The sequence below is a fragment of the Salmo salar genome, chromosome 04 (genome assembly GCF_965601325.2).
Source record: "Salmo salar chromosome 04, fSalSal1, whole genome shotgun sequence".
Lineage (NCBI taxonomy): Eukaryota > Metazoa > Chordata > Actinopteri > Salmoniformes > Salmonidae > Salmo > Salmo salar.
Window position 1 is genome coordinate 235,897 of NC_138294.1, and position 12,161 is coordinate 248,057.

General features: G+C 47.0%; 2 non-coding genes across 2 annotated transcripts; both read right to left on the reverse strand.

Annotated features, from left to right (window-relative positions):
* Window positions 1-6,446: 6,446 nt before the first annotated feature.
* Window positions 6,447-6,610, reverse strand: LOC123732777 (U1 spliceosomal RNA). The gene has a single exon (XR_006763408.1). It is a non-coding gene; the product is annotated as a U1 spliceosomal RNA (small nuclear RNA).
* A 4,846-nt stretch (window positions 6,611-11,456) lies between these two features.
* Window positions 11,457-11,620, reverse strand: LOC123732146 (U1 spliceosomal RNA). Its single transcript, XR_006762999.2, has one exon. It is a non-coding gene; the product is annotated as a U1 spliceosomal RNA (small nuclear RNA).
* Between the last annotated feature and the right edge of the window lie 541 nt (window positions 11,621-12,161).

Consider the following 12,161-nt stretch of genomic DNA (forward strand, 5'->3'; position numbering starts at 1 on the left):
TTACGACGTTTGGAATGAGACTGACGAGGTAAAGAATACGTCATTAATCAGAAGACTAATTGATCAGATATTAAAAATATCTGAAAGTTATATTAGGAAAATTATAACTTTGTAATCTGAATATTTTCCTTGGTGCCCCGACTTCCTAGTTAATTACAGTTACACGATTAATCAGTTAATCGCGTAATAATAATTACAGAGAGTTATAAATATGTCTTCAGTTTTAATGATGCCAAAGACACGACACTGTGCTCCCCCCATACATCGAGGAGACTTAATGCAGACACACTGTTGGTTTTGGCATTTTGGGGCTTCTTTGTGTTCATTTATTTTGGCACCTCTCAACACCCATCATTATCATCATCTATGAACACATCCACTCACGCCTACTGACTACACACACCAAAGAATATAAAAGGGGTGACCAAGATCCAATCAGATTACAGTTGACAACATCACTACCCACACAGGAAATCTGCTTATGGCATTAAACTTGCTTTATATGTGAGGTAACCAATCAGAAAGCTAGTTGATGGCCGGTAAACCAATCAGAAAGCTAGTTGATTCCGTATGAACCTAAGTGATCTTGGTGATACCAACCCTCCTCCCAGAGAGCTACTGGGTCTGCAGGCTTTTGCTTCAGCCCTGCTCTAACACACCTCATTCTGCCAGTCAAGGTTCTGATTAGATTGATTAGTAGAATCAGGTGTGTTAGAGCAGGGTCAGAGCAAAAGCCTGCACTGCCAGTAGTATCTCCTATCATGTTACCACACAGATGTGACTGACTAGCTCAGCGGTTTCCAACCTTTTCCATTCTGGAGACCATCAAATCACCGTCAAAAGCTCTTGACGACAACCATTCACAGAGTCGCTGATTTTTTTTCACATCAAATATATTGATGGTCAAATCCTATCAATACATGTGAATGTAACAAGGTCGGTACAGGCCTATTATTATTATTATTGTTATTATTATTATAATAAACTATTTGCATTGTGAAAAAGAACGTAAAATAGCTTATAATACCATTAATACTCCATACTGCTATTATTTTTTAATAATAAAATACTACAATCTAAAAATAATTGTGGACCAGCTGCACCACCCCCAGGGACCACTGGTCTGGAGTCCTTCTGCCAAACCTGGTTGTTGTGTCACACTGCCCCCTCCTGGTTACACTGCTAAACATCACCTAATTAAATCTAATCGTTAAATAAAAAATGTAACTGCACTTTTACTAGATAGAATCTTAATTTATAGGCTGAATGAAGTGTATGAAGACTTTGCATGACATAAATATCAACAAATAAACCTATAGGTGTTGAATCCGCCCACTGTTTAAACAGGAAGTCCATTTATAAGGAAGCAGAGGAAAGGGTCTCTCTTATTATAGATCAATGGTGCCGCTACTTTGCTTCACCTCCGTTCTGCCAGTAAGAAGACCTAGCAAGAAATAAGGCTCGTGACCGCGGAGATATTCCTTCAAAATAAAAGTCCCAAAATGATGAGTGTGATTTTTTTCAAACTCAAATTCGTAACATTTTATGAGGAAATATTAGCAGACTTAGAATGTATGAAAAAAAGCAAAAGAATCCATCGTATTTATATCACAAATAATATTATAGCTTTGACATTTGTTAACAGCATTAAAAGTCATGGCCCATGGCAGCTCCTTCCAGTCAGCCCTGGGGGCGCTACGGTGTGTGATGGAGAGGGTGGCTGCCGCAGGCCTGAAGCTCCACCCCGAGAAGTGACACTTCATGAGGAGAGAGGTGTCCTTCTTGGGCCACCAAGTGGGGGAGGAGGGTGTCAGCACAATGGAGGACAAGGTGGGAGCTGTCCGAGACTGGCCCACCCCCAACGATCAGCAACAGCTGAAGAGCATCCTGGGCCTGGCCTCGTACTACAGGAGGTTTGTACGGGGCTTCCTGGGCCTGGCCTCGTACTACAGGAGGTTTGTACGGGGCTTCTCAAGCATCGCTGCTCCCCTGAACCACCTGCTGCCAAAGGACAAGGCCTTCACCTGAACAGTGGAGTGGGAGGAGGCCTTCACCTGGACAGTGGAGTGGGAGGAGGTCTTCACCTGGACAGTGGAGTGGGAGGAGGTCTTCACCTGGACAGTGGAGTGGGAGGAGGCCTTCACCTGGACAGTGGAGTGCGAGGAGGCCTTCACCTGGACAGTGGAGTGGGAGGAGGCCTTCACCTGGACAGTGGAGTGCGAGGAGACCTTCACCTGGACAGTGGAGTGGGAGGAGGTCTTCACCTGGACAGTGGAGTGCGAGGAGGCCTTCACCTGGACAGTGGAGTGCGAGGAGACCTTCACCTGGACAGTGGAGTGCGAGGAGGCCTTCACCTGGACAGTGGAGTGCGAGGAGGTCTTCACCTGGACAGTGGAGTGGGAGGAGGCCTTCACCTGAACAGTGGAGTGGGAGGAGGTCTTCACCTGAACAGTGGAGTGCGAGGAGGTCTTCACCTGGACAGTGGAGTGTGAGGAGGTCTTCACCTGGACAGTGGAGTGGGAGGAGGTCTTCACCTGGACAGTGGAGTGCGAGGAGGCCTTCACCTGGACAGTGGAGTGCGAGGAGGTCTTCACCTGGACAGTGGAGTGCGAGGAGACCTTCAACACCCTCAAACGTGCACTGATCTCGTCTGTGTCCAGGATAAAGGGCAAGCTCGCCCCCTCCCCTTGACCTCACCTTGCCCTTTATCCTGGACACAGACGTGAGCAATGTGGTTATGGGTGGGGTGCTGGCCCAGCTGGGGCCAGAGGGGGAGGGGAGCAATGTGGTTATGGGTGGGGTGCTGGCCCAGCTGGGGCCAGAGGGGGAGAGAGAGGAGCAATGTGGTTATGGGTGGGGTGCTGGCCCAGCTGGGGCCAGAGGGGGAGAGGAGCAATGTGGTTATGGGTGGGGTGCTGGCCCAGCTGGGGCCAGAGGGGGAGAGAGGGGAGCAATGTGGTTATGGGTGGGGTGCTGGCCCAGGTGGGGCCAGAGGGGGAGAGGAGCAATGTGGTTATGGGTGGGGTGCTGGCCCAGGTGGGGCCAGAGGGGGAGAGGAGCAATGTGGTTATGGGTGGGGTGCTGGCCCAACTGGGGCCAGAGGGGGAGAGAGGGGAGCAATATGGGCATGGGTGGGGTGCTGGCCCAACTGGGGCCAGAGGGGGAGAGAGAGGAGCAATGTGGTTATGGGTGGGGTGCTGGCCCAGCTGGGGCCAGAGGGGGAGAGAGAGGAGCAATGTGGTTATGGGTGGGGTGCTGGCCCAGCTGGGGCCAGAGGGGGAGAGGAGCAATGTGGTTATGGGTGGGGTGCTGGCCCAGCTGGGGCCAGAGGGGGAGAGAGGGGAGCAATGTGGTTATGGGTGGGGTGCTGGCCCAGGTGGGGCCAGAGGGGGAGAGGAGCAATGTGGTTATGGGTGGGGTGCTGGCCCAGGTGGGGCCAGAGGGGGAGAGGAGCAATGTGGTTATGGGTGGGGTGCTGGCCCAACTGGGGCCAGAGGGGGAGAGAGGGGAGCAATATGGGCATGGGTGGGGTGCTGGCCCAACTGGGGCCAGAGGGGGAGAGAGAGGAGCAATGTGGTTATGGGTGGGGTGCTGGCCCAGGTGGGGCCAGAGGGGGAGAGGAGCAATGTGGTTATGGGTGGGGTGCTGGCCCAGGTGGGGCCAGAGGGGGAGAGAGAGGAGCAATGTGGTTATGGGTGGGGTGCTGGCCCAGGTGGGGCCAGGGGGGGAGAGAGGGGAGCAATGTGGTTATGGGTGGGGTGCTGGCCGAGGTGGGGCCAGAGGGGGAGAGGAGCAATGTGGTTATGGGTGGGGTGCTGGCCCAGGTGGGGCCAGAGGGGGAGAGAGGTGGCGTACTTCAGAAAAACATTCAACAAACATGAGCGCCACTACTGTGTCACCCAGCGGGAGCACCTCGTTGTTGTGGCTTCCATCAAACACTTCAAGTACTACCTGGGTGGCCTGCCCTTTGCTGTAAGGACTGACCACTCTGCTCTCCAGTGGCTCATGTCTTTCAGAGAGCCAGAGGGGCAGGTGGCTCGCTGGTTGGAGGAGCTTCAGCTATACAACTTCAACGTGGTGCACAGGGCAAGGGGCACGCCACTCCAACGCCATGTCCCGTCGGCCCTGTACTGTAGACGGCTGCCGCCACTGTGAGCGGGAGAGCGGGCCGGTCTGCTGTGAGCTGCAGACTGTCGACATGGCTGAATGGGGGCAGCAGCAGGGACGGGACACAGACCTACAGCCAGTGCTAAAGTGGGTAGAGGCACAGGTGAGGCCACCAAGGGAAGAGGTGACAGCGCTCTCTCTCTCACAACCGAAGGGTTGCGGTCAAAGTTTGAGAGACTGAGGATGGCTGATGGCGTGCTACAGCGGGCATGGAAGGAGCCAATTACGGGAGAGGAGAGGTGGCAGGTGGTGGTCCCAAAAGCACTGTGGGAGGCTGTGCTCCAGAGTACTCATTGGGGGTTGGGGACTGGACGCTTTGGGGTCACAAAAACCCTCTGCTGCCTCCTTCAGGGCTTTTATTGTGGGCAGCACAAGAGGGATGTGGAGGACTTTTGCCGCCGCTGTGACAACTGCACATGCTCAGCTCCGACAGTTCCCAGTTCTGGCTCCCATGAGGAGGGTGGGAGAGGATGTAGTTGGGCCGTTCCCCACCACAGACAGTGAAAACTCCTCTCCATCCTCAAAGTGATGGCCTTGTGGAGCGCTTCAACAAAACGCTTGGACAGCAGCTGGCCATCATCTCTGCCAAACACCAGCGTGACTGGGACAAGCACCTGCCCATAGTCCTCATGGCATGCCTCTAGCACTCCGGCATGCCTCCAGAGAGATCCGCACCCCTGCAGAGATGGCGTTTGGTCGGCCCCTGCATAGCCCTCCTGTTCCCCCGGGGCCGGAGTATGCCCGGAGACTCCAGGACCGCCTGGAGATAGCCCACACCTTCGCCAGAGAGCAGCTGGTGAATGCAGGTGTGAGGCAGAAGAGGAACTATGACGTGCACACCCAGGGAAGGCACTTTGTGGCTGGGGAGCTGGTCTGGGAAAGATAGGCAGATGCCCCAAGTTGGACAGCCACTGGGTGGGGCCCTGCAGCGTCCTGGAGAGGGTAGGGGAGGTTGTGTACTGGGTGCAGCTTCCTCCCAGGGTGGCGCCTCTTCAAACTCAGGAGGCTGAAGAAATATGGCTTGTCACCTAAATCCCTCACAAACTTTTACAGATGCACAATTGAGAGCATCCTGTCGGGCTGTATCACCACCTGGTACAGCAACTGCACCGCCCGCAACCGCAGGGCTCTCCAGAGGGTAGTGAGGTCTGCACAACGCATCACCAGGGGCAAACTACCTGCCTTCCAGGACACCTACAGCACCTGATGTTACAGGAAGGCCGAAAAGATCATCAAGGACAACAACCACCCGAGCCACTGCGTGTTCACCCCGCTACCATCCAGAAGGCGAGGTCAGTACAGGTGTATCAAAGCAGGGACCGAGAGACTGAAAAACAGCTTCTTTCTCAAGGCCATCAGACTGTTAAACAGCCATCACTAACACAGAGAGGCTGCTGCCTACATACAGACTTAAAATCATTGGCCACTTTAATAAATGGATAACTAGTCACTTTAATAATGTTTACATATATCCTACATTACTCATCTCATATGTATATACTGTATTTTATACCTTATATATATATATATATCTATTGCATCTTGCCTATGCCGCTCGGTCATTGCTCATCCATATCTTTATATGTATATATTCTTATTCCATCCCTTTACTTAGATTTGTGTGTATTATTTATTATTATTCTTGTTGTGGAATTGTGAGATTAGATTAGCCCCCAGGTACCCATCTAATAATTTAATTTATATTACAGCTGTCCACCAATAAGGCATCAGAACCAGAGACTCTGATACCGCCTGTTTTAAATGGAAGTCTATCTGGGAAGAACACTTTTTATTTACCGGCGCTGTTGAGTGGAACAAACTACCACAGTAACTCCATGCCGAGCATAACTTCATTTAAATAATGTGTAAAGCTGACTAATGATGGTTTATTTCCCATGTCAGTATGTAAGGCTCTACGCTATGACAATGTCCTCCTGTCCTTTGTATTGTGTTGTGTGGAGCCGAGGCCTACTATGACTAGAAAAATATTAAAGAGGACCACAATGGAAATATGATTTCAAACATATTTTTGTGTCATTCTCGATGACTGTAAATGCTTTATCAACGTGTGGTTGCATTGACAGGCATAATCACCAGTGCTACAATAACAGATCTCAAACATTGGGGTTTTTATCTTTCAGGCCTTACTAAGCTTTTAAATTGATCCTACATTCTAACACTGTTCACCTGATAAGAACATATAAATAAACCTCTTCTTCGACGAAACACTAAATATAACTCAAGCATGGTAACTCTAAATATTACTTTAACATCAAGATCAGGGGAGAGCGCGAACGCAGTCCCCCACTACCAGAAATTATGCAATCGAGATTTCCACATTTGGGAAATTCGCAGGGGTCAGCACAGCCGGAGTGCAATGGCTGAGCCTCGCCCTGGGTGAACCGCCTTCTTGATCACGGTGTCTCCCTTGCCAGGTAAGTATGAGTTGTACACGTTGGTAGAGGGGGACTCATTCCAGGACAAAGGTGTTTGACTAACGGTTACCACTTGTACTACTGACAATACCACATCATATCGACCAGGGTCTAATAACGTTTACTAATGCAGTTGCGGACAAAGCGGTGGAAAAGCGATGCACTTTGTTTTATTATATTATATTGCTGTCCGACTATTTTCCCATCATGCAACACGGTAGACATTCTATATACATTGAACTGTTTGTCTAAATGTCCGTCTGATTACACACAAGTAGGCGATGTACCAAAATGTTGAAATCACATTCGTGCTCACACAGCCAACCGAAAGACACCAACTATTTCTGGTGTTTTGTAGCGTTCCAGACATTGTAGGAATAGTTTCATCACGCTTGTTTTCTGCTCCTCAGTAAAATATGATTCCACCATCGACCACAGGGTGGCATACGACCCCAGATACGGAGGAGAAACAGTCGCCTACTACTTCATCAACAACAAGACATAGTAGTAGCTATTAGGGGTGTGCTCACATGGACATACTCGTATTTGTAATTGTATCTGTAACTTGACAGTTGATAGTCGTTTTAATATGCCTAAATAGATGTTGGCAAAATAACTTCCTGCAAATTCTCACTGCAAAAACAAACCTGGTGATTATGAGCAGCGCGCTGAGGTGTGTGTGTGTGTGTGTGTGTGCGCGCGCGCGCGCGCGGGGGGGGGGGGGGTGGCGGGGACAGCCACGTTTGCTGTCACTCAGTCAGAATAGGCATTAGCATCTCAACTTTATTCCCTACCCTTTACCTGCTAGTGAGATATTATGCACCACAATATGCTGCTGAGAGGAGAACTGCTCATAAGAGTAAAGGTTGCAAGGATATCATGTCAAAGTGGGTTATCATGTCAAAGTGGGTTATCCTCTCTTGGGTAGGGGGCAGTATTTTGACATCCGGATGAAAAGCGTGACCAAAGTAAACTGCCTGTTACTCAGGCCCAGATGCTAGGATATGCATATAATTGGTAGATTTGGATAGAAAACACTCTAAAGTTTCTAATAAATGTCTGTGAGTATAACAGAACAGATTTGGCAGGTGAAACCCCGAGGACAAACCATCCAGGGGGGAAAATATTGAGGTCATAGGATTTTCCAATATTTTCTCTGGGATACCCTTATTATTAGGAACCTGGTTGCAGTTCCTATGGCTTCCACTAGACGTCAACAGTCTTTAGAAATTGTTCAATGTTTTTTTTGTTGTCTTTATTTAACTAGGCAAGTCTGTTAAGAACAAATTCTTAATTTCAATGACGGCCTAGGAACAGTGGGTTAACTGCCTTGTTCAGGGGCAGAACAACTGTGTTGTACCTTGTCAGCTCAGGGATTCAAACTTGCAACCTTTCGGTTACGGGCCCAACTCTCTAAGCACTAGGCTACCCTGCCATCCCAGGCGGTGATACAGCCCGACATGATGCTTTCGATTGTGCATCTGTAAAAGTTTGAGGGTTTTAGGTGACAAGCCAAATTTCTTTAGCCTCCTGAGTTTGAAGAGGCTCTGTTGCGCCTTCTTCATCACGCTGGTAGCGAAACGAGTAGAGACCACCCCCCAGGCAGTGGCCATGGTAGCCACGGAACCCCATTTTTCTTTTGAGAAATGAAGAAGTAGTGCTATTCATTGTAAGTGTCACTCCAGGTGGACTCTACTGTTTTGGTGCGCGTGAACAGGAACGCGTTCCACGTTGTTTTTATCCGGTATTAGAAACAGTTTATTCTGTCTTAAATTTGATAGATTATTTACATTTTAGGGTACCTGAGGTTGGATTTGGAACGTTGTTTGAAATGTTTGGACCAAGTTTACAGGTAACTTATTAGATACTTTGTAGGCATGTTGGGCGAGTTGAAACCGGTGTATTTCTGAATCAAATGCGCCAAATAATTTGACTTTTTGGGACATAAAGAAGGACATTATCAAACGAAAGGACCATTTGTGATGTTTCTGGGACATTTTGGAGTGCCAACAGAAGAAGATCTTCAAAGGTAAGGCATTAACTTCTATGGGCTACGTGGGACACTAGCGTCCCACCTGCGGGACACAGCCAGTGAAATATCAGGGCGGCAAATTCAAAACAAAATCTCATAATTCAAATTTCTCAAACATACAACTATTTTACACCATTTAAAAAAAATACACTTGTCCTTAATCCAACCACATTGTCCGATTTCAAAAAGGCTTTACAGCGAAAGCATAAAGTTAGATTATGTTAGGACAGAGCGTCAACAAGAAAAACCACACAGCCATTTTCCAAGCAGGAGAGGCGTCACAGATTTCAAAAAAGCTTCACGGGGAAAGCACACTTTGCAATAATCTGAGTACAGCGCTCAGAAAACCAAACCAACAATACAGATACCCGCCATTTTGGAGTCATCTAAAATCATAAATAGCATTATAAATATTCACGTACCTGTGATGATCTTCATCAAAATGCACTCTCAGGAATCCCAGGTCCACAATAAATGTATGTTTTGTTCGTTAAAGTCCATAATTTATGTCCAAATACCTCCTTGTTGTTTGCACGTTCAGTAAGCTACTCCAAATGTAGGAAGCGTGCCGAAAATTTCACGACGAAAAGTCAAAAAAAGTTATATTTACGTTCGTAAAAACATGTCAAACGTTGTATAGCATCAATCTTTAGGGCTTTTTTAACATAAAACTTAAATAATATTCCAATGTCTTGAAAAATGTTATGGAACACAGCTACCTCATCACGTGATCGTGCGCCACTGAAGTCATGTCATTTTCTGAGTCACCAACTTCCTGGCCTTCTTGTTCGCTCTCTGTTCCTTGGCCTCTGCCTGGGGGGTGGTCTCTACTCATTTCGCTACCAACGTGGTGAAGAAGGCGCAACAGAGCCTCTTCAAACTCAGGAGGCTAAAGAAATTACAGATGCACAATCGAAAGCATCATGTCGGGCTGTATCACCACCTGGTATGGCAACTGCAGTGCCCGCAACAGCATGGCTCTTCAGAGGGTGGTGTTGTCTACCCAATGCCGGGGGCAAACTACCCGCCCTCCAGGACACCTACAGCCCCCGATGTCACAGGAAGGCCAAAAAGATCATCAAGGACAACAACCACCCGAGCCACTGCCTGTTCACCCCGCTTTCAGAAGACAAAATGTATCTATAAGGCCTTAGTTCACACTGGTTGATGCTTATTTATAAAACCCTTTTAGGTCTCACACCTCCCTATCTGAGATACCTACTGCAGCCCTCATTCTCCACATACAACACCCGTTCTGCCAGTCACATTCTGTTAACCTCTCTGGGAAATGTGGGACGCTAGCGTCCCACCCGCGGGACACACTATTCAACAGCCAGTGAAATAGCAGGGCGGCAAATTCAAAACCACAAAAATTTCATAATTCAAATTTCTCAAACATACAACTATTATATCCCATTTTAAAGATACATTTCTCGTTAATCCAACCACATTGTCCGATTTCAAAAAGGCTTTACGGTGAAAGCATAACATTAGATTATGTTAGGACAGCGCTGAGACAAGAAAAACCACACAGCCATTTTCCAAGCAAGGAGTGTCACAAAAACCAGAAATACAGCTAAAATGAATCACTAACCTTTGATGATCTTCATCAGATGGCACTCATAGGACTTCATGTTACACAATACGTGTATGTTTTGCTCAAGAAAGTTCATATTTATATCCAAAAACCCCATTTTACATTGGCGTGTAATGTTCAGAAATGTTTTGCCTCCCAAAACTTCCGGTGAATAAGCACATCAATTTACAGAAATACTCATCATAAACGTTGATAAAATATTAAACTGTTATTCAATGAATTATAGATACACTTCTCCTTAATGCAACAGCTGTGTCAGATTTAAAAAAAACTTTACAGCGAAAGCACACTTTGAAATAATCTCAGTACAGTGCTCAGGCAACAACAGCAAGCAATACAGACACCTGCCATTTTGGAGTCAACTAAAATCAGAAATAGCATTATAAATATTCACTTACCTTTGATGATCTTCATCAGAATGCACTCCCAGGAATCCCAGTTCCACAATAAATGTTTGTTTTGTTCGATAAAGTCCATCATTTATGTCCAAATACCTCCTTTTTGTTCGCACGTTTAGTCCACTACTCCAAATGCAGGAAGCGCGCGCAAAATGTCACGACGAAAAGTCTAAAAAAGTTATATTTACGTTCGTAGAAACATGTCAAACGATGTATAGCATCAATCTTTAGGATGTTTTTATCATAAATCTTCAGTAATATTCCAACCGGACGATTCCTTTGTCTTCAAAAAAGAAAAGGAACACAGCTAACTCTCACGGGAGCGCGCACCACTGAACTCATGTCATTCTCTCAGTCATCTGACTCTAGGACCTCTTATTCTCTCCCCAGTCACAGTAAAAGCATGAAACAACGTTCTAAAGACTGTTGACATCTAGTGGAAGCTTTAGGAAGTGCAAAATGACCCCACAGACACTGTATACTGGATAGGGAATCACTTGAAAAACTACATACCACTTCCTGGTTGGATTTTTTTCTCAGGTTTTTGCCTGCCATATGCGTTCTGTTACACTCACAGACATCATTCAAACAGTTTTAGAAACTTCAGAGTGTTTTCTATCAAAAGTAGCAGGCAGTTTAATTTGGGCACGTTATTCATCTGAATTTCCAAATACTGTCACCATGAGGTTTTAAAGGTCCCCAAAGAACCCAGATCTGTTGGTCGCTGCTCTTTTCGGATCGCTGCAGCTAGTGACTGCAGAAACACTCCAACTTGACCAACAGACAACGAAAATAATACTTTCTGTGTTTACTTTTCACAAAGAAATCAGGGGAGAGCGCGAACGCAGTCCCCCACTACCAGAAATTATGCAATCGAGATTTCCACATTTGGGAAATTCGCAGGGGTCAGCACAGCCGGAGTGCAATGGCTGAGCCTCGCCCTGGGTGAACCGCCTTCTTGATCACGGTGTCTCCCTTGCCAGGTAAGTATGAGTTGTACACGTTGGTAGAGGGGCACTCATTCCAGGACAAAGGTGTTTGTCTAACGGTTACCACTTGTACTACTGACAATACCACATCATATCGACCAGGGTCTAATAACGTTTACTAATACAGTTGCGGACAAAGCGGTGGAAAAGCGATGCACTTTGTTTTATTATATTATATCACTGTCTGACTATTTTCCCATCATGCAACACGGTAGAAATTATACACACATTGAATTGTTTGTCTCAATGTCCGTCTGATTAGACACAAGTAGGCGATGTACCAAAATGCTGAAATCACATTCGTGCTCACACAGCCAACCGAAAGACACCAACTATTTCTGGTGTTTTGTAGCGTTCCAGACATTGTAGGAATAGTTTCATCACGCTTGTTTTCTGCTCCTCAGTAAAATATGATTCCACCATCGACCACAGGGTGGCATACGACCCCAGATACGGAGGAGAAACAGTCGCCTACTACTTCATCAACAAAAAGACATAGTAGTAGCTATTAGGCGTGTTTTTTATATTTTATTTCACCTTTAT